Source organism: Vicugna pacos, chromosome 3, assembly GCF_048564905.1.
Source record: "Vicugna pacos chromosome 3, VicPac4, whole genome shotgun sequence".
Classification (NCBI taxonomy): Eukaryota; Metazoa; Chordata; class Mammalia; order Artiodactyla; family Camelidae; genus Vicugna; species Vicugna pacos.
Window position 1 is genome coordinate 95149717 of NC_132989.1, and position 22779 is coordinate 95172495.

The window sequence follows — 22779 nt, forward strand, 5'->3', positions numbered from 1 at the left end:
TATAATGAACCAAATACCACATGTCTCAGGTGACAGAAAAAAATGAATATGAAAGAGTGATACTGGTCAATTTCTGCAACTACCCTGATAAGTAGTTTTTAACAGAAACTTACAAAAAAAATCTAAAGATTATCTTACTTACCAAATTAAGGGATATCAATAAAGACAATGCCCTCAACTTATTCAGGAAGGAAAAAAAATCTGTTAAGTTTCTACCTCAGAGAATACTATCACTGGCCCACAGAAGCCAACTTCAATTGGTTAGTTACAGCAAATTTTTTCTTTAAACTGTATTTTTCTTTAACTCTGTCTACAGAGATATTACTGGAAAGTACCTAAAAGTACTGAAAGGTGGTGGAAAAGAAAATGGTAGTTCAAATCTACAGATATACTGCCTGCCATATCATCACTTACTCTTTAAAATCCTTTTTATCAAAGGTAAGGTAAAGAAAGATAAACCAATTTCCAATGGTTTGCTTTCTGACATTTCATTTATCCTCTCAACAGTATTGCCATGGTACATAAAATTATAAAGTCTAGGCATTACAACTCTTTCAGACAAACTATGCGGCATGTGAGAAAAGAAAAAAAAAATCAGGGGGAGGGTATAGTTCAGTGATGGAGTGCATGCTTAGCATGCGAGGTCCTGCGTTCAATTCCCAGCACCTCCACTTAAAAAATAAATAACCCTAATTACCCCCCCCAAAAAAATCAATCGCAGAGAGGCTGAGATAATTACTTGCCAACTTCATAAAATGAGTAAGCAGGAAAGTCAAATCCAGGACTTTCTAGAATAAAATCTAATATAAGTTTCATGTTACTGTGTAGTAATCCTAAATACCATAGACAGAAAGTCAGAGTAAGCCCAGCGAAATTAGACAGAAATGTGCTTCATATTTATCACAGCTCTTAGTTTAAAAGTATAATACTCATTTAACAGCCAAAGGAAAATCAAACTCCAGTTTTGTTTCACCTTTCATGGACCCAAAAATTTCTTTCTAAGAATACACTCCCAAATTGGACAACCTCAAAATGATATTTAACCTATAGTTCAAATACCAGGATTTTCCTTATTCAAAATCAAAGTAACATAGTTTAGGGTAAGAGATGAATACAGAAATTATAATAAAGACCCAATTTTTAAGAAATGGGTCAAAAGCCAAGGTCATTATATAAAAGACAAGAGGGTAGAAAATGGGCAGCAATAGAAATTTTACCTGACCCATGGTAAAATGTAATTTATAGGCCCAGAATGACAAAATCAAAATAGTGAGGACAAAAGATAACTTTGTGGCAGTCAAAGGAAAAGAACTAGAGTGGAAACCAAAGTGTCTATGGTGAGTGAAGAAAAGGTTGGCTAATATAGATCTCTACTTCTGCATCTAGGTATGACTTAAACAGCTTCAAGTTACAAACAGGTGTCTGCTAGCCATCAATACTAGGCTTAATGGTCATTAAGCTGAATACAGACTTTAACAGAACTATCTTGATTATTTTCTGAAATTATCTTTTAAACTTACTGTCAGTTATTCTAGTTTATCTTATGAATTCTAAAATGGATTATGACAGGGAGTCCAAAATAGTATACTGTTTAATGACTTGTATCCTTAAGGCAGGTTTCTTGGATTTGAAACCCAGCTCTGCTCTGCCACTTACTACTTGTGAAACTTTGGGCAAAATGGATTGTTATTATTTGAAACTTACTAAAATTTATCTTGTACATTTCATGTTAATATTAATAATCTTTTGCCACTTTCAGGATACAGGCTTTCATCATTTTTAGCTGTTACATTTGGCAGCTTTTTAGGAAGGGATAGGGATGCAAATATCAGAAAAATATAAATATTGCACATTACACCTCTGATTGCATGGGTAAAAAGGAGAAGTCAAAGGAAAAGCTTCACAAGTGACACAAATACAAACGTTTTCAAAGGCTAGGAGACATAAATAGATGATGGCAGAACTTGAAAGGCATTTAGGTTTGTGTCACTTGAGAAGCACTTGTTACAAGCATCCTATTGATTTGTGCAAGCACTTGAACAGATAGCCATTTTAAAGAAAAACAGTAGGTAAATAATGATACATGGATGATACTCAGATAAGGTGAAATCATACAAGTAGACCTTGAATGAGAAATAAACACATTGTTTTAGCATATACATGACTCTCAACTTTTGATACTTGACTATGTAAGTTTGCAGTTGATGCTTTAATTTTTCAGTAGGCTGATTTTGGGAATCTAGTGACTGATTCTTTTTGATAACAAAGAACATAAAAATATAGAACAAGAAACAATGTTCTCAAATGGTAATTACAAGACTTTCATAACTATTTTGAAAAATGGACACAGCATAATTATGTTCTTTGCTACTAGTGGCTTTTAAAATGAACTTATTTTATAATTGTTTTTTAGCAAAGAATGATGTGTGGTAATTTGAAAAGTTCTATTCCTGTGAACACTACAATTAACAAGAATCTGTTATGTCAATGTCATAACATGAGGCTTTTTCATCATGCATATGGATCAATTTGCTTTGTTAGAAAAAAGATGAGGATTCTGTTTATGTAAACAAATACACTTCAAAGGAAAATATCTCATTTCCCAGTCATGCACTTGCGACATAAAGACTTCCCCTACAAAATCAAAAGCCCCTTTTCTATTGCAATAAGCGCTGTAACCTTCATCACAGGATTGTTCAAAATCACACTTTCTTAAAATGAAGATGAAAATATAGTTTACAGAAGCACATGGTGAAACAAGAGAAACAAAGATAACACAATGTGATAGTATCAACTGACATGAAGAACTGTCTTTGATTCTGAAGTTGTAATCTTTCCTACTTTACTCTTAGTTCCCTCTTTTGGCAGGGGTGGAGGTGAGGGGTGGGTTGTGCCCCACAATCTTATCTAGCGAAACACTGGTATTAAACACCCTGGCATTTCCAGTACAAAAATGATGAGGATGGCTTTACTTTGGCCAGGTGCTTGTTCGTATTTTGAAAGTTTCAGAGAAAGTTGTCAGTTTCTTCTCAATTAAAGTAATAATTTAGTAAATAACTCTGAAAATAGGAGTCAGTGGTCTAACCTACCAGAAATACAAATTCAAATATCAACATGAACTTGTACCTTCCAGAAGGCAACTATCTACTTTTATTAGGAAACTTCTAATTTGGATAAAGTATAATGAGAGAAGAAATTTCACTAGCTTTCCTTTTATTCAGGAAATAGATGGTTTGGGGGGAAAAGAAAGGAAAATTACCACAAATGAAATGACAATGACAATTTGCAACAACCGAGTGCAGTCATTTCACATATATTTTTCCAATGGAGACAATGACGTGGTAAAGAAATGGATACCAGGTGCACTTCCTTTTAGTCTGTGTTCTACCAATGATACTAAATGATGAAACATTTAATTGACTTATAAGCCAATAGCTGGATCCTTAGGAAGTTTGATACAAATGCAAAGAATTTCTGGTGTGTTCAGTTAGCATCACTTCCACAAAAGATAAAGGCACACCATGGAGATCCTTGGGCATGTGTTACTACTACTACCACGTGATAAGATTTATACCATCTTTCTATGTCAAAAGAAAGGACAGAAACCACTGAAATGAGAATGACGAATAGCAGCAGCTATTTTTTAAAAATCCTCTTTTGACTATGACTGAACAAAAGGTAAAGAAAGTTACTAAGCTAATAAACTGTTTCAAACATGTAAAGGTTTACATAGTCTTAATTTTAAAATAATTCTCTCCCTGTGAATTTACAGTTATGATACAACTTCAGTGTGTTTTCATAAGGGTATTGTTTTGAGAAAGAAACTCCCATGAAGAATTACTGGGGTTCTTAAGGGCCCTGGGGGGAGGGGGGAATTACTGCAGTAAAAAGACTGTATTGAAACTGTCCTGACCTTAGAACTTCATCTAATTAGAACTTTTGACCTATAATTTACCTAATTTGATAAAAAGATGTATGCAAAAAGAGTTGGTACAGGGATCAAGTTAATTGAGGAATCTGGTTAACTGATTTTGTCTGTAATAGATTTGTAACAAATATCCTAAGATTAAATAGTCAAATGAATTTTCCATTGTTTGTAGTTCTATCCAAAATTTTAATATTACAAATTAATTTTGAATCATACTTCACAACTATGTTACTAAAGTTTACATAGATTTAATTAACCTATGTAGACATTTCAAATGTGTTTAAGATAAAACATTTCGGGTATTTTTCCAGAAATACATTAGAATGTATACCTCAGAGAAATGTTAAGTTAAATGTCCAAGAATAAAGGAATGATTTTATACAGGGTTATATACAAGTGGTTGATAGACCACACTCTAAAAAACACTACCTAATGGTATTTTAAATGTAAACAGTGTAAATTTTTAAATGAAAATAAAACCTTTCTGAGGACACTTTCTTTAAAAAAAAAAATCTCAAAAAAGTCTGAGGTTAAAATAGTATTTAAAAGTAGCTATCATTAAAATTAAAATGGCAAAAAACCCCCTCAAAACTCCACAAGTTCTCCAAATGATATACTCTGTAATTGGACAAATTACTAACCTTCCCTCAAATTTATTTTATATTTATCACAAAGTTTTGAAGATAGTCAATAAAAATGGGTTATGTAAGAAATAGTCAATATAAAATTAAAAAGCTACTTCCTGGCACTAAAAGTAATAAAAATTTTCCCTACAGTTTACTATGCAGAGTTATGGCAACAGTGGTCATTATCCATAGGTTTAAAGACTACTGATACTACCTCTTGAGGTGAACTACAAAATGTGAGACATTTATTGCTCACCAAGTATCCATGTGCTGTCCACATGTCCCAGACCCTTACCAGCAGGGTTGGGCCATGTAAATTGTTCTGGTTAATGGGCTATGAGTAGAAATGATCTGTTTGCCATTTCATGGCTGAAATACTTAAGAGCCTATCACTGGAAGGCCCTTCAGCTCTTTTTCCCCCTGTGGCGGTCACTGTGGCAGTCCAATGTTCCAGAGGTGCAGTTAGGAATTGTCAGGAATTCCATCAGTCTGGCTTCTTCAGCTACTGGATAGAGCAGATCTCTTCCCCGACAGACTGTGTTGGATAGGTAAGATGAGCAGAAATAAACCATTGTTGCAGTAAGACTGTAGTATTAATCTATCTCATTCAGCTAATACAGGATTTATTAATAAAAGATTGTCATAATTCCAGTCCATTTACTTAGTGGGCTTAGCTCCAAAGAGAAGAACCCCATAAGTCAGTTATTTATTGTCATAACTATTTCCTCTTATCAACAGAGAAGAGCATAAAAATGTAATAAATATAATCTTATTCAACTTCTAATGCACAATCATACTAAAAAATATATTAAGAAAACTATACACTTTTGTTAAAATATATTTTCACATGAGTAAAAAACTCTTATAATACAAACCCTTATTTGTTTTGTATCCTTCTCTTTACATATACACACTTCTTTATGCTGAATCACTTCAGTAAGTTGCACTATGACACTTCACCCTGAGAAAAAGGACATTCACCTACACAATAAATTATCATACTTAAATGTAATATTGATAAAATTATCTCACAGTCCACATTCAAATTTCTCCAATTACCCCAAAAATGCCCTCTAAGGGAGCAATCTAGGATCATTCAATCAATTAATCAAGGATCACTTCATTGGGTCATCATGTGTCTTACAGTCTCCTTTAACCTAGAACAGTTCCTCAAGCTATGGTTTTAATCTTTCAAGATACTAATACTTTTGCAGAGTTAATGCCAATTATTTTGTAGAGCCTTCCTTACTTTTAATTGTTTTGCTTTTTTCCCTTATGATTAGAATCAGGTTAAAAGAGACTGCGTTGTGTTTGTAATAGTATGCATGTGTATGTGTGTGTGTGTGTGTAGAGAGAGAGAGAGAGAACCATAACAAATCTTGGCTAGTGGAGTCATCACAGGAAGCACAAAAGAAAGGAATGGGTTTTTAAACTCTACAATACATACTCGCGAGGCAAACATCAACCACTCTTAGTTTGAACCCACATGCTGATGACTCTCAGGCTTAACTTCTCCTTAAGCTTGAGGCTAATATAACCAGCTGACTGTTGGGCAGCTTCAACTGGCTGTCAAACAGACAATTCAAATTTAACATGTACAAAACTCAGCCACAAAACTTAACACTACTCACCTTCCATATTCCTTCTCTAACTTAAATATTGCATCAGCACTTCATCCAATCTCTAACGCCTAGTCAAGACACTTCCCTCTGTCTTAAACCACTAAGACACCAAGACGACTTATCAATTTCACCTGTACTTCTTACACCCATTGTTTTCTATCCAACCATACTGCCTTTGTTCTAGAACTTTAGGATTTTTTTTCCCTAGACCTCTTGCAATAGCCTAATTGGGTACCTAACAGCCTAATCTCTCAATCTTACCATCTTTAGGTATACCTTCCTCACTCTATCGGACTAATGCATTCAAAAGACAAATATGATCAAATGATTCACCTCTTAAAATCTTTCAGTGGTTCCTCTTTAAGGAACATAATAAAGTTCAAACTCAACATCACCTACAAAGATTCAAAGCTGATTGCCTATCTACATCTCCATATACTTCTTGATGTATATGGTGCTTTTTTTTCAGTTATACTGCTTTCTTCACTTTAGTCACTGGATACCAGCTTTATAATTGGTGCCATAATAATTTTCCTCTGGGAAAAAAGACATTTCATGGAGACAGAAGAACAGTTACATTTTAAGTTCATTAACTTTTAGAATAGTCTATGTAAATTTCACAACAAGCAGTTTGATCAGGAAATATGTGCTTAGCCTTTAAGTACTGTGAAAGATGAAAGAAAAGTCAGACATATCTCCTGCTCTAGAAAGAGTTTCCAGTACAGAATGTAGTTTTTATAAAGGTATCCATATAATTACAGGTGGGTAGAAAAGTACAAGGATCATAAACAAGATCCAAGTAAGTTCAGAGGAGGGAGACATTATTTATAAATAATGAGTAGGAAAGGCTGGAAGGAAGTCAGGGAATATTCCCCAAAAGAGATGGCCTTGAAGAATATGAAAGGTGTGGGCATGCGTGTGAGAGAAATAATCATAGTTACACCAACTCACTTTCTCTAAGGCAACTATTCTAAACCAGTTTTCTGCCCCTACACACCTGAGGAATATGACATATTGTTTTAGTAATAATGGCTCATTAAAACTGAGTCTCAAAGAGAGAACAGTAGTAAGTGGGATGTTATCTCAGAATTTGGTGTCATCTGGGAAAAACCTCTCCAGTTGCTCTGCCCTCCCTGCTACTTCCTCTAAATGGGAATCTGCTCTCAAGACACCTAACCAATTTCTAGCAAGTTTCTCCAGATTCCTCCAGTCTTCACGTAATGCTAGTTTAGACACAGATCACAATAACAGAATCCTTTTTTTCCTCTTAATTCAGCTGAGAATTTCTCAAAGGGAAGATGAATGACATCCAAAGAATAAAATAAACCAAGAATTTATAGATACTAAAAGAGCAAATGTGCTGATTCATTATAGAATTTCTATCTTAAAACACAACTCACCATGCAAGCTCTTCCCTTAAATACAACTATTTTAAATCTTGGCTATAACATCCTCTCCTCCTGGAAAAGTTGAGTTAGTGTGCAAACTTATATAATAATTATTTAGAGATAGACCACTAGTACTGAAAGACAGTAGTAACAGCTTCTATATCTCCCTCTTCTTTTACTTTCTCTCCTCACTACTAAGAAAGTGTATTTCTTTACAGAACAATGAGGTACAGATTTCAAAAGGAACATTTTTATCTCCACAACTGGAAATACACAACTCAAAACTGCTTCTAAAAGAGCATTTAAGATAACAGTAGTAATCTTATCATGCTCAGAAGTCACTGTTTAGCAGGGAAATGGAATGGGCTGAAGCTGAAAGGAGACCAGTTTCATGAGCTACTATAATAATCCAAGCATAAAGTAATGAGGATTATGAACTACGGTAAAAGCAGTAAGAAAAACTAAGATATATAAAGGAAGGATATTTTGCATGTTAGATCCAACAACTAAAGTGAAGAGATGGAAGGAAAGGGAAATAGTCAAAACTTGACAAATTTTGAGCCTAGGGTGCCCATGAAGAAGTGTTGCTTATTGACCTATTGGTTAACCAGATCTTTTCAAGTCTTTTTGCACAGAGATTCAAGAGGCAAGCTTTTCTAAAGGGTAACTGGATTGTCTGAAGGAGGAAATAAAGGTAAAAGATGGGGGAACCAACTGTGTGCTAGAAGAACAAAGAAAGTATTATTGTCTTTCTCAACCTTAGAAAGTCTTGGTTCTACTTTTTAATTAATTAATTTAAACAATATTAAAAAAATTTCCTTTCAGGCCTCACTTACACAAACTTACATGCATGCACACACACATTTTTATTGCCAAACTGGGACTGCACTAATCATGCTGTTTAAGCTTTTTTCCCTTTAATGATAGATTGTTTGTTAGCAATTTATCCAGTATAGAGTCCTACTTCCTTTTTTTTTTTTAAGAAAAAAATAGATGCATAGTATGTACCATGAACTACCTAAGTGCTATTTATATCCATATAGTTGAGTGGGTTTTTTTGTTGTTGGTAAGTTTTTTAACTTCTATATATTTATATTTTGCTATTACCATTACTGCAAATGCATATCCTAAAACATGAATTTTTATGCCCTCCAAGATTTCTAAAGGTCAGATTCTTTGAAGTGGGGTTAGTGAGTAATGGGCATTTTAAATTTTGACTGATAGAGTAGCACAAAATTACCTGCCAAGAAGATTGTAACAAGTCCTCTCTAGCATTCATAAACCATCAATTCTTGGAATGAAAAAAGAAGACCCAAATCATCCGTATCTGTTTCCCTAATGTACTGAACCTAATCCTTTTTACTCATGTCCAATGTGAAGTTTCAATCTAAACTTCAGAGCATTAAGTTAATTTATCTTAAAAGAGCTGTCATTCTTCTAAAGATTAGACTGATAAGTTCCCAATGGAAAGTGGTACTCACTCATCAACAGACAGAAAACTGCAAGAAAATTTTTGGTATTCATAATACCTGAGGGTTGCATCTGAGTGGGACACTGAATCACGGACCACAATGAATGCCTTGCCCAAAATGCCAATAGAATTCATGCACCTCTGGTTGGGAAATAGACAACTTGGGTATGCTGCTCAACTTCAGCTATAAGAAGTCTGGAAAGATGGTCAAAGAGGTTCAAGTGTGGGTACAGTAGAAACTGAGGGTAGGATACACATAAAATAATAACTCTGAGAAATATTTGCAGTATTATTTTTTTTTCCTTTACATAGTTCCTTAGGTAAGGCTTCAAGTTTCTAAAGAAACTACATCTGACTGATTACTTCTGAAATTCTCTGCTGAAACTTTTTACTATTGTGGCTTATTGGTATAGAATGTTTCTCTTTTTGCTCTCCAAGATTTAATGTGTATGTTTGGTTGTGACTGCACTATTTTGGATGCTACCTTGGACAATGAAAAAAACTGAAACTGGGACTTAACAATTATTTTTTTTAAAGGTACTCCAAGCTCTTCAGTCATTTCTGAAGTAATGCCTTTAATACCTTTCTATTTATTTCTTAAAAATTATAATTTCTTTGTGGTCCTAATTCTGTGTTCCCTATACAGTACCTGGACAATAAATTTACCACATACAATGTGAGCTCAATAAATCTGCAGCAAAAGATTGGCTCTTTAATACTAGGAAGTTTACAAACAAATCTCAATGAAAAGTGGTTTCTTACTTAGGAAACTTCTATAGGACACAGACTGCAGAGGGCCAAAAACATAAAAACAAACAAATAAAACCTAAGCATCCATAATGTACAAAATGTGGTTTGTCTGCCCCACAGTCAGAGGGCTATCATATGTGAAGTTAACTTAGCCATACTTGATTTTTTTTTAGTTGAAGAGATAGTTTGCAAGACTAAATAATTTTTCAGCAAATACTAAAGCATTCTGTAATCTCATCTGTACACTAAGATAAGGACTTCTATTTCAAATAATTATCCTTCAGCATGTAAACATTTTACATAGTGGCAGCTGAAGTGTGTTTAATATTTTTGTATTCTATTGCCATTCTATTAAATGTAATCTTTCTTTGCATTAACCATACTGCCTTTTAAAAGGTTGCATAATGCTACCAGAAATGAATGAATATATTGGTTTTGCTGTGCCTTGTCAGCATTGGAAATTAGCTCTAAAGCACTTCTTTTTGGGGAAGGTAGGTAGCCACCTTGCATGTGTAAAATGTCTTATCAAAGTTGTTTTAGATTTAAAAACTTTCCTTCATCTATTCATTTATAATTTGTACTTTCATTTGTAAATTATTCTTTGCTCATCTCTCTACTGAAATCTTGATGATTTTCATATGAATTGTCAATTATTTATTTATTTAGTCACTACCTTTCAGTCCTGTTTTTCAGAGGCATTTTTGAAAAGTATAAGGCTTTTTTTCTTTTTATTGTGAAGGTAATATATGCACATCATAAATAGTTTAGACTTCAGGTAAAAGGAGAAAGTGCCTATAATTCTGTCACCCTAATGTAACTACAGTACGTTTTGGCATTTTTCCCCCTTGGTCTTTCATGAACAAATGATTTTAGTTTAAGTCATATTACTTTCACAACATTTTGTTTTCTTTACCTAAGAGGAGAATATGATGAAACACTTCCTAAAGCTCTAACTTTCACCTGGAGTCTTAGACAAAGTATAAATTAAGTATCATTTTAATTTCTGGTAATCACCTGATTTTATTTTTTTCTTATGACTTATCTGAATTTTTTTATAATGAACATGTATTACATGCAGGAATGTTGTGAGTTTAAAAGAGAAAAAATATACAGGATTCATTTAACAAAATATCTTGCAATTATGAGATCAAGAACAGAATAATATTCTTCTAAAATAAAGACATCACAACAGCTAAAGTCTATCCAGACAATTTAGTACTCTATAACCTTGCTACACTAGGTGTGGAACACAGACCAGGGGGATCATACCACCTGGTAGTCTGTTAGAAACAGACTCTCAGACCCTAGTCCAGATTTACAGAATCACAATTTGCATTTTAAAAGATACTCAGTGAGCACCTCACAGCAGGGTTTCCAAAACTTGGCTACATACCTGAATCTTCTGGAAAACTTTAAACAGGTACTTATAACGTGGGTGACATCCATCCCCAGAAATACTGATTTAACTGTCAGGAGTAAGGACTGAGCATCAACATTTTAAAATCACCTCCTAGTGATTTTAATATGTAGCAAAGTTTGACAACCACTATTTCAGAATGCAGGCACTTAAAGTGGCTCACCAAAATAGGTAGAATCCGCATTTTACCAGTCACCACATGTGCAAAGAAATACACTACAGCATTTTTAGTGCTATTCTGAAACTCATCGGTATTTCTTGTGGATCAATCTCCCCATAACAAGATAGTGCTTAATGAGCTACCATTCCCTCAAAGAACATAAGGCTTAAAGTTCTAGAAAATAATCAAAATCTAGCACTTTTCAATTTTGTGCCTTTTTCTCCAATACTCAGATTTAAAAATCATTAAGTATTAATTATACTTTCTATTGAAGACTTAGTGAGAAAGATAACTACATTTTGACAAAATAAAAACTCAGGGAGCAACAAAAGTCAGTTTTTTAATTTGATCAATGTTGGTGGTTAATTTAAAGGAAAATTATTAGGAGAAAAGGGAAAGTCCATACACTGTAATCAAATTTCATCTTACTTCCTTCTGCAAATCAACAATTTTAAGTTACTAACAATAAGTAAAACAAAATCTCCTCAAGTAACCTAAGTATGTTACATGTATATAGGAAGGAAAGGAGAAAACCTTCGATCTGAGATTACAGTAAAAGAAACAATAACTAGGAGGGCTATTGGCTTCAATTACTAAGATCATTTTAAGACTACTGATGAAACTATGTAGCCTTATAATGTATACTGGACATCCTTCAGCGCTGTAAGTTGGGTGTGAGACTTTGAGGCCCCAAATTATTTACCAGTATAAACATATATCCCACTGCAGTAAAACCTGGAGCTGAATGAAGCAGCAACAGGTAGAACTTTCGTTCCTTGATATCTCACAAAGTTAATGGAACCAGAGTAGATGACATCAATACTTTTGGAGCTACCAAGACTCTGGTTATTTTCATTGATTCATTTATTGAATACAGGCAGAATAAATTTTAAAAAGCCACTGCATTAGAAGTTTGAAAGAAAAAAAGTCATTCTTAATAAAAACCACTAATAAAGACAACACAGTGATTTTAACAGGAGGAAGAATTATGTAAACAGCTCCCAAATTTATGCGTAACATAAAAATACATTCTTTCTTTAAATTAATCTTAAAGTGTCCCAAAATATCATTATTAGTATCACTGTCATTATTTAAAATTGTTTTGGGAGATCTCAACATGCACAATTCCTTTAATATATTTTATGTATATTTATTATATATTATATAAAACATATATGATACTGATTACACGTTTTATTTGCAAAGATAAATTCATAGTAGGATTTTAGGGTTGCTCTGTTTCACTAATCTACCTATCATGATTTACTGTACAATGATGTTTTAACTACTGTAACCTGATAATATGTTTTAACATATAGTAAGCCGTGTCTCCCCTCCCCATTAACCCACAGTTTTCAATTTTTTCTTTTTTCTTTTTTAGATAAATTACAGAAATATTATTTCAAGTTTCTCCAACATCTCATTGAAATTTTGACTGAAAATACAAACCAATAAATAATTCAGAAATAGGCATCTTCAAAACATTTTCTCTATTGGCCTTTCTCAAAGTTTCAAGTTTTCTTATGTCACATACATTCCTCATTAAGACTGATTGAGGAAAGAGAAAAGTACAGGGGAAACTGCCCTTTTCATGCATGAAAAACTAAATTTAAGGAAGTATTCCATATTCAAGTCCAGTTCTAACCTTATAAGCAAATTGCAGGCTTTTCTGCTCAATCACTCACTATTAAGTCCTCAATCTTCAAATAAGAACCCTCTATTAGTGGATCTTCTTCAAACAGGAAAAGACTTCTATATCAGAAACAACACAGAAATGAGAAATGTGTAGCAAGATATGAACCTATTTCATGAAGACACACTTCGAAGTAACATTGTCTCTTAGAGTAAGGTTATTCAAATTCACTCATTACTTTTTCCAACTAACTCCTGACAAACTATCTTTTGTCTTGACTAATAATTTTTGGCAATTTGTACCTTATGTATTAAAAAAAAAAACCTCAACTTGCTCCCTGTTCTTATTTTTGTTGAATTTCTTTTTTACTTTTGTTATACTTAAATCCCATACGGCATTGTGGTAGGCAGTCTGTAAGATGGTCCCCAAAGATGCCATCCTCTTGGTATTTACACTGTTGTATAACTTTCTCCTCGAGTGTAGGCTGAACCTAGTGATTTGCTTCTAACATAGAATACAGCAAAAATGACAAGTCCTTCTGAGGATAAGTTACAAAGAGACTACTGTTTCTGTTGAGTTTCCTCTCTTACTCTAAGGGAAGTTGGCTGCCATGTTGTGCACTGCTCTACAGAGAGGTGTTCCACATGACAGAGAACTGAAGTATCCAGCCAATACCCAGTCAAGACCTGTAGACCACCAGGAGCCAAGCTTGGAAGCAGATCCTCTGCTAGTCAAGCCTTGAGATGACTGCAGCTTCCACCGATGCCTTCACTGTAGGAAGACTGTAGCCTTGTGAAACACCTAGAATTTAGAACGCACCCAGCTAAACTGCACCCAAATGCTTATTTAGCTCATAGGAGTTGTGAGACAATTTTTACTGTTTTACTGTTTTAAGTTGTGTAAATTTGAAGTAACTTGTTATATAGCAATAGATAACTAATACAGTTTTTGAAAAAATTCCTAAGAATAATTTAATTTACAGTATACTAATAGTTCAATAAAATCCCTTTCACAGAAACTAACATATAGCACTATCATATTTATAAGCATTTCTATTCATATTATCTCTATTGAACTCCATAAAAAATTCCTATGCACAATGTGGAATGTGTAAGAACAAATATAATTCTGACTTATATCCTATATTTAAGGATCTTAGAATTTAATCTAATATGCTCCTTTCTATATTCAAATTCTTAAATAACTTGTTTACTCCTACATATATGCCTTATCTATGAGCACATCTTTTATTAAGTTTTTTCCTCCTTTCTTAAATCTTTTTCCCCAAAGGACAAGGATGTCAGAGGACTTCTTGGAAAACCCTAGTAATCATCTTGAGATGCTACAGAATCACCTCAACTATTAATGTGTCTGAAAGAAATTGGCTGAGAGGAATGATTTTTCATCATCTAACGAGTAGTCTAAAATCACAAAGCAAATGACAGTAACTCAGAGAGAACAAGACTGAAATAAAGTCCCTCAACACTTACCTACAAGCCTACTTTTAGCTTGTTTGTATGACTCAGTCAGTCCAAATATTTAGTGAGATCTAGTGCCAGAAACTGAACTTAGTGCTGAATTTAATTGAGGTGAATAAAACATGGTCCACCATCGCTCCTAACTCATCCTGTTCTGTCAAGGATTCCCAGGACAGGGGAAGAAGACAGAAGATTGTTACAATATGATATAATAGGTATTATAATAAAGGTAAAAGAGAAAAATATGGGCAAATAGACAAGGTAACAACAAATCTTGCTTAAAAGAGACAAGAAGACATCACAGAAAAGGTGGAGTTAGTTGAAAAATGAATAGAACTTGTCAGGTACGCTGCCAGATATAAGGAAAATGAGAATCCAGGAAAAAGACTAAGTCATGCAATGCAAATGAGATTCCTTTGGATTCCCTTCAGAAGGCTCATGGCTAAGGCAAATGAATCAGCCTTTCACAACCTCATTTAATCACTTAAAAAAAACTAAGTATGTATCATATGCCTGGCACTTGTGCAATACTCAAATCCTGTGCTAGGTAACAAAAACAAAGCAATAAACACATTACTAAGTTCCTAACCGCAGGGAGCTTAGAGTCTAGCTGAACTTAAGGGGGAGCAGCCATTCATTTGAATTACGTCAACTGTGAACCACTCATGAGATTTCCCTCTTTAAATCCTTAGAGCCAGTCACATTCTCTGTAAGCATCAGTTTCCTAATTCGTAAAGTGGGGATAATACTATATGTATACCTCAAAGGACTGTAGTGAGGATTAAATAATGCAAGTAAAATATTCAAAACAGTGAGCTCAATAAAAGCCGTTACTGCTATTACTATTATTGTCATCATTGTTAAAAATAAGGCAATTAAAGGTTTTAACGAAGAATTCTTCTGTTTTCTAAATCGTAAAGAAGGAACTGAAAGGACTCCTTTCTATTTAGCATCTTCTACATTCTATAAACAAAGCGTAAGAAGTGATAACGTTATTATCAACTAAGGCATTAAGTACCCTCATGTCTGTCATAATGGCCCCCTAAAAGAGTTCTGAAAATAATATCTAATCTATCTGCAGACATCGTCTTTGATGATACATACAATCGAGGATTGATCTGAGTAGTAGCGGGATTTTAAACTCTGTGTATATGTGTATTTAAGAAGTAATATTGAATAACTCAGGCAGAAAGCCTTAATTAATTCACTATGGGCCTAAAATAAAAATCTGATATACACTGGAAGGGATGTTCTCAAGAGCATGAAGTAAGAGACTTGTAGTAACTAATGAGGAGGAAAGGAAGAAGTGATGGCCTGAAATGATGAAATAAATAATCATAGGAAGGGTGACTGAGGCTTAAACTTGAAAAAAAGCTCACAAAATTGGGAGCCAAACATATCTTTTGACAGAAGATTTAGAAAGCAATTCTTTGGAGGAAGTCCATTATTAGTTATTTTAAACCTATTTAAAAAATCATTCTTTAAAGGGCACAACACCATCCAAACTTTCGGATGATTTCTTTAAGCTAAATTCTGTTCTACAAAATCCTACTGTTCAAAGCTCAGCAAACTAAACACAATGCAAAGATTTGCACTGAATGTGGAATTCCCCAAGATCGGTATAACACACAAAAAAAGCAAATGATATAAAACATTCTTAGAGGCCCAATCAAAAAGAAATATAATACACACTAGTTTTTAAGTACCTATAATGCAATCCCATTACACTTATTTTTTATGCTGGTAAGATCTAAGGTAAAACAGAAGTCTTCAACACAGAGAAAACAACTTAGAATTATTTTACTCTTCTTAACTCTTACCCATCCTCTCTTTAAGTTATAACTTCTTGTCCTAAAATTATTCAAGGAACTTTCCCAGGACTTCCTCTTTTACTGAGTCTATTAACTTCTGAACCCAAAGGCTGACTGTGAGTTTCAAGAGCCAACTTTCCAAAGGACACCAAGGAAATTTTTGAGACCACAAAAGCTGAGTAATACAGCAACATTAAAAGAATGGGCAAATACTATATTCGATTTCCAAAAGCAAAGACTTGAGATTTTTCTGAAGTAAAATGAAAATTCAATTTTAAAATTCTGCCTTAAATCTTATTTAATAGTTATTTATAGTTTAAGGATCCAAGGCTTATTAACTGTAATTTTATCAACCTGGGTGTAAGCTCCTCAAAGGAAGTGGAGAAGCAGTATTTGTATAGTAATTAAGATTTCAAAACTAGGTTTTACAATCAGAAAAACTTGGGTTCAAATTCGCCTTCCTCTGGTATAACCTGTGTAACCTTGACTTCCTAAGCTTCAATTTCCTCACCTGTGAAATGCAAGTATCAATTCCATGAGGTTTTTTTCTAAGAGTGTTAAATATGAGAATAATATATAGAAAGCTTTTGATAAAGTTTTGCTTTAAAGAGGGAGAGGGGACAGGAAGAACTATCCTACCCATCTTCATATCTATTACATAACACCTAAAGGTTAGTGATAAGAACAACATTAATGATAACAGAAGCTAAAACTTACTCCATAAGAACACTTTTAAGGTACTTTTGCACTTAATCCTTGATCAAGAGAACACATCATAAGCTGACTAAAGTATATCTCTTCATTTCCCTAATTACTAGTGAGGTTGAACATCTTTTTATATATGTATTTACCATTTTAGGTTCAATTCTGACTCAGATTAAAAAACAGAAGTTTGAATTTGAGGAATAATAACTATCACTGTTTTTCATTTTTGTTCCTAATCAGCAGATATATCTACTTATATCATAGTTTGTACTAACAAAATTCAATTTATTAATCTTGCCTCTCTTCCCTCTAACCCTCATACCTTCTTACCTACTTTGCCTAATCATTCTTTTTCTCCCTGCACCCCACATGGCTCAAGCTCCCCAGGTGTACTAATGAAAACCCACTTATTGACTAGTAGAAGACAAAGACTTTAGAAATTACTAACAGAATTTATTTTGCATCCATATATACACATTGTTAATATAAGCATTTACTTATTCCTGCAAAATACATTTGAGATGGCTCTTACTACAGGTAAAGTATATTGCTTTAACATGGTGATCATCCACTGTCAATTGGGTGTGTTTCCTGCGGACCCGAAATTCACACTTCACCGCAGTATGACACACTAACAATATATATGCTTATAATTAATCTGTTTTTGCAGTATAACTGGAATTGTTTTAAAGGACAATTTTTCTTATTTTCAATTTTCAACCTCTTTACAGTTTTATTTCTTCTTGGAATGCCCTTATTCCATGTGGAATAAATTCAGAATAAAGTCTGCATAACTCGATGAAGGAAAGTATCACCCATATCTGGGTGATGGGGCCTGAGGGAACACAACTGTCACCCAGATTTGGGTGACATAGCAATGAACATGTTAAGTACTTGGCCACAATTTCTCAGTTTTTAATCTTACATGACAGCTGCATAGCATTAAATAAAAATTTTAACATGTGACCACAACTTTTCTTCTGGGCTATCTAATCTTACTTTTCATATGTGCACAAGTTTTTTCCAACTCACAAAGTAGTAGAATTGGACAAACAGGAAAAATTCTATCTTGTAACTACTGTTGGCAAGTAGCATTTGGAAGGGGAGAAAACAGCAGAGTGAACCATACTGAAGAATAAACATAAGTTGTTCCTAGAAAAAGGAGTATGAATTAGAACTAACAAAGGCATTCAGCAAGGTTGTAAGATACAAGATCAATATATAAAAATCAACTGTACTTCCATAGCCTGGCAATGAACAATCTGAAAAATAAAGTTAAAAAAATCCCATTTATAATAGCACCAAAAAGAATACAATGCTTAGGAACACATTTAATAAAGAAGTGCAATGCTTGCACACTGAAAAGTACAAAAAATTTTCAATGAAAGAAATTGAGGTCTAAAAAACAAGCAGGCATCCCATGCTCATCGATGGCAAGTCTTATTAAGATGGTGATACTCAATACTTCCCCAAATTAATCTATAAATTCAACATAACCGCTATCAAAATTACAGCTCCCCATCTTGTAGAAATGGACAAAATGACCCTAAAATTCATATGAAAATGCAAGAATCTAGAATACAAATACACCTGGAAGAACAAAGTTGGAGGGTTCATACTTCTCATTTTCAAACCTTACTACAAAGCTACAGTAATCAAAATAGTGTGGCACTGGCATAAGGCCAGACATATAGATCAATGTAATAAAATTGAGAGTTCAGAAATAAACTCTTATATTTACATGTAACTGATTTTTGACAAGGATGCTACAACCACTCAATGGGAAAATAATAGTCTTTTCAACAAATGGCAATGGCATAACGAGACAGTCATATGCAGAAGAACGAAGCTGGATCCCTACTTCATACTATATGCAAAAAATTAAAAATTAACTCAAAATAGATCAGAGACTTAAAGAGCTGAAACTAACTATAGGTGTAAATCTTCATGACCTTGAATTAGGCAACGGTTTCTTAAACATGGTATCAGAAGCACAAGTGATCAAAGGGAAAAAAACAGATAAATCAAACATCATGAAAATGGAAAGCCTTTGTGCTTCAAAGGACACTATCAAGAAAGTGAAAAGATAACCCACAGAACGGGAGAAAATATTTGTAAATCATATATCTGATAAGGGACTTGCTATCCAGAGCATATTGAAAAGTTGTAATTTAAGAATTAAAAGATATATAATCCAATTTAAAATAGGCAAGAGATTAGAATAAACATTTCTTCAAACATATATAAATGACCAATAAGCAAATGAAAAGATGCTCAAAATTATTAGTCGTTAGGGAAATGCAAATCAAAGCCACAGTAAGATACCACTGCACACCCACTAGGATAGCTATACTCAGACAGTTAACAAGTATTGAAAAGGATGTGGAAAAGTGTAAAGCTCAAAGACTGTTAATGGAAATGTAAAAGTCATGTAGCCTCTTTGGAAGAGTCTAGCAGTTCCTCAAAGAGTTAAGCATAGAGTTAGCAGATGACTTAGAAATTTCATTTCTATGTACCTACACAGGGGAACTGAAAACACAGAAGCATTATTCATAATTGCTAAAAGGTGAAAACAACAAAACATCCATCAACTGACAAAAGGTTAAGTAAAATGTGGTATACAAACAATGGAATGTTACTTGGCCATAAAAAGGAATGAAGTACTTACATATGCTATAATGTGGATGACCACGTGAAAGAAGCAGGGTACAAAAAGGCCATATTGTATGATTTCACTTATATGAATAAGGAAATTCACAGCAACAGAAGGTAGATTAGTGGTCACCATGGGCTGGGGGAAGAGAATAATGGAGAGTGACTGCTAATGAATATGGGGTTTCTTTTGAGGGGGATGAAAATGTTCTGGAAGTAGACAGTGATGACGATTGTACAACTTTGTTAATATACTATACACCATTGAATTTCTACCATTGTACACTGTAAGAGTACATTTTATGGTCTGTGAGAATGTGAGATACTTTCCAAACCTTTTCAAACCAGTTCAGATAAGTCACTTAAATTATTAGTAAACACTTGCTAAAAGCCTGCTCCAGACAAGAAACTTTGTAAGGTACCACAGGCAAATCCTACCCTCAAAGTGTTTATAATCTGATTGACAATATAAATAATGTGAAAATGAAACAAAATAAACTGTAGCTTGATATACAATAAAAAAATGTGGTGACTCAGCATATAACTTAATATAACTAACTCCTACACACAGGTATGTATTAGAAAAGGAAGAGATCACATGAACTGGAGCAGGAGCAAAGAGGGAAAATATTGTAAGCTTAAAACCAAAACAAAACCCTAGGTGACAAATATGCTATCTCCCTCCATTACCACCAAAACCCCCTAAGATCTTGATAGAAAGAAGGCAGGATTTGGATAGATGAAGAGAAAAGGAGGTAAATGTTTTTGATTAAAAGGTGTTAAGTAGGAAAATACAAAATGAGATATTAAAATATAGTGAATGCAATTTGTATATATTGTATATGTTTGTATATTGTCATATATAACAGTACAGTACAATACGTTTAGAGGCATAATTAACTTTAGATGTCAGAGGTGAGTTGAATCAAGCTCCCCGTATAAACAGTTATTATTTGGGATACTTCACTTGATTTGAGGTATATAGCTAAGCTGTTTGTGGAGTACTTATTTCAATACCAGATGAACTTGGGCTGATATGATTACTTTTTCTTTGCTTGTTAAAAACATCTTGCTAATAATTCATTGTCACAAATTAGCAGATTTTTATTTAGAAATATACTTGACAAATAAATGTTTTCATCAAATCACAATTAGAAAACTAGCTGTCAGCTAATAAAAATAATAAATATTTGCTGAGGACTTACTGTAAGTGCACAGCATAGCTTCAAGCATTTTACACATCACTCTTAAGCAGGGTGCATCCAACATATACAAAATAAGACAATTTAACTTTAGCGTAAACTTTTTAAACACAAGTACCCTTAGGAACAGATCAGTCAGTTCATCATTTTTTATTTTATTCTAAGTACTGTTGCTAACTGTTATTTGATTTTTTTTACTTCAATTTTCTCATCAATTCTTTTGCTAAGTTCATTTATAGTATCTGCTACTCTTCTTTCCTCAATTTTACTACATCTTCTCTATTATCAAGCAACTCCCTTCCATTCTTCAGAATTCAACACACCTCTCCATTCTATCACTATTTTTAATTCTAATTCACTAATAACTCTGCTCACAATGGTTCCTTGATCCTTTATGCTTCACAGATGATGTTTTACAAAATTGAAAATAAATAAATAAATAAATAAATAAATAAATAAATAAATAAATAAATAAATAAGGCATCTTTTAGGTCTCTTTGAGAAGGAGGCTGAAAAAAAGTTCTAGCCTCAAATACCTAGAATTCATTGCTGAACACAGTAATTATTCAGTTAACTCTTGCAGAATGATGTTAAAAAGCCAAAGGGACTATTTAAAAGAGAAACTTATAAACTTATCTTACATCTCCATGAAAGGGTTATAGTTTGAAAAAGTTCCCTAGGTGATTAACAAGTCACCACTCTAACCAAAAAAAAAAAACAAAGAAACAAACAAAAAAACTCCACCATCACAACAAAAACAAAAAAGTACATTTGCTTAAATGTACTCAGCTCCTAGGAAAGCACTCAATTTTCATTTTGACATTATGATACTGGTCAATTATTTCTGATGAATCAGTTTGATTCCTTCAAAATTATTCCTGCATACGATACTTTTGAAAAGCTACCGCTCTTCCTTTTTTTGTTTAATTATTCTAAAGGTAGATCTTCAATTATATTTGTAAGGATGATTCCCTCATGAGCAAAGTAACATGTTCTCACCAAGGATTTCATAATATGTATGTATTTAGTATAAAACCAACTAAAGAAGGAGTCTTCAGATTAAGCTGGATAAACAAATACACCAGGAAGATGCTAGGAATAGTCTTATACAACAGAAAATAGTTGTACAAGAACATTCACTTTGTTATTCTAATTTCACAGTAATATAGTCAATATACTGGAAAACAAAGACTCAAGAAGAAATGATATTATTATCTTCTGGTAATTTAAACCAAGTAAGATTTAAAAAAACAAAAACACAAAACAAAAACACATGGTATCTACCATACTACTTTTAACCCTGATTTAAGACTGTTTGGAGAGATCTTCTAGATCAATCTAGAAAGTAATTTTCAAATAACCATTAGTATCTACAACAATCTGACCAAATCACTAAATTTTTTAATACCTATTCCATCCAAAATGTGAAAAGCAATAGTGTTTGGTAGACTGTATTCTTATTTATAAGCAGCTTAAAGTAGTTTAATTTACATTGGCTTTAAAAGCTATGTGTTAATACAACTATTTACAATAGCCAAGACACAGAAACAACCTAAATGTTCATCAACAGATGAACAGATGAAGATGTGGTGTATATATATATAATGGAATATTACTCAACCATAAAAAGAATGAAATAATGGCATTTGCAGCAACACAGGTGGACCTAGAGATTGTTACATTAGTGAAGTAAGTTAGAGAAAAGACATATCATGATATCACTTATATGTGGAATCTAAAAAAAAAAGATAACAAATTTTATTTACAAACCAGAAACAGACTCATAGACACAGAAAATAATCTATGGTTACCAAAGAGGGAAGCAGTAGGGAAGGATAAATTAGGAGTCTGGGATTAACAGATACACACTACTATATATAAAATAGATAAACAACAAGGACCTAACTGTATAGCACAGGGGACCATATTCAATTTC

General features: G+C 33.3%; 1 protein-coding gene and 1 long non-coding RNA gene across 13 annotated transcripts in view; one reads left to right on the forward strand and one right to left on the reverse strand.

Moving 5' to 3' along the window:
• LOC140695703 (uncharacterized) overlaps positions 1 to 14484 on the forward strand; it is a 36517-nt gene extending 22033 nt beyond the window's left edge. For 2 of the 8 annotated variants that reach the window (XR_012071521.1, XR_012071524.1), the window contains 3 exons: positions 8176 to 8258; positions 10182 to 10276; positions 12744 to 13858. This is a non-coding gene — a long non-coding RNA (uncharacterized lncRNA). Of the gene's footprint in view, positions 1 to 316; positions 439 to 8175; positions 8259 to 10181; positions 10277 to 12743; positions 13859 to 14285 lie in introns of those variants that run through there. The other 6 variants (XR_012071520.1, XR_012071516.1, XR_012071517.1 and 3 more) reach the window with 6 other exon arrangements.
• Positions 1 to 22779, reverse strand: part of NIPBL (NIPBL cohesin loading factor) — a 176097-nt gene that overhangs the window by 138511 nt on the left and 14807 nt on the right. The gene's annotated exons all lie outside the window — the stretch shown is intronic.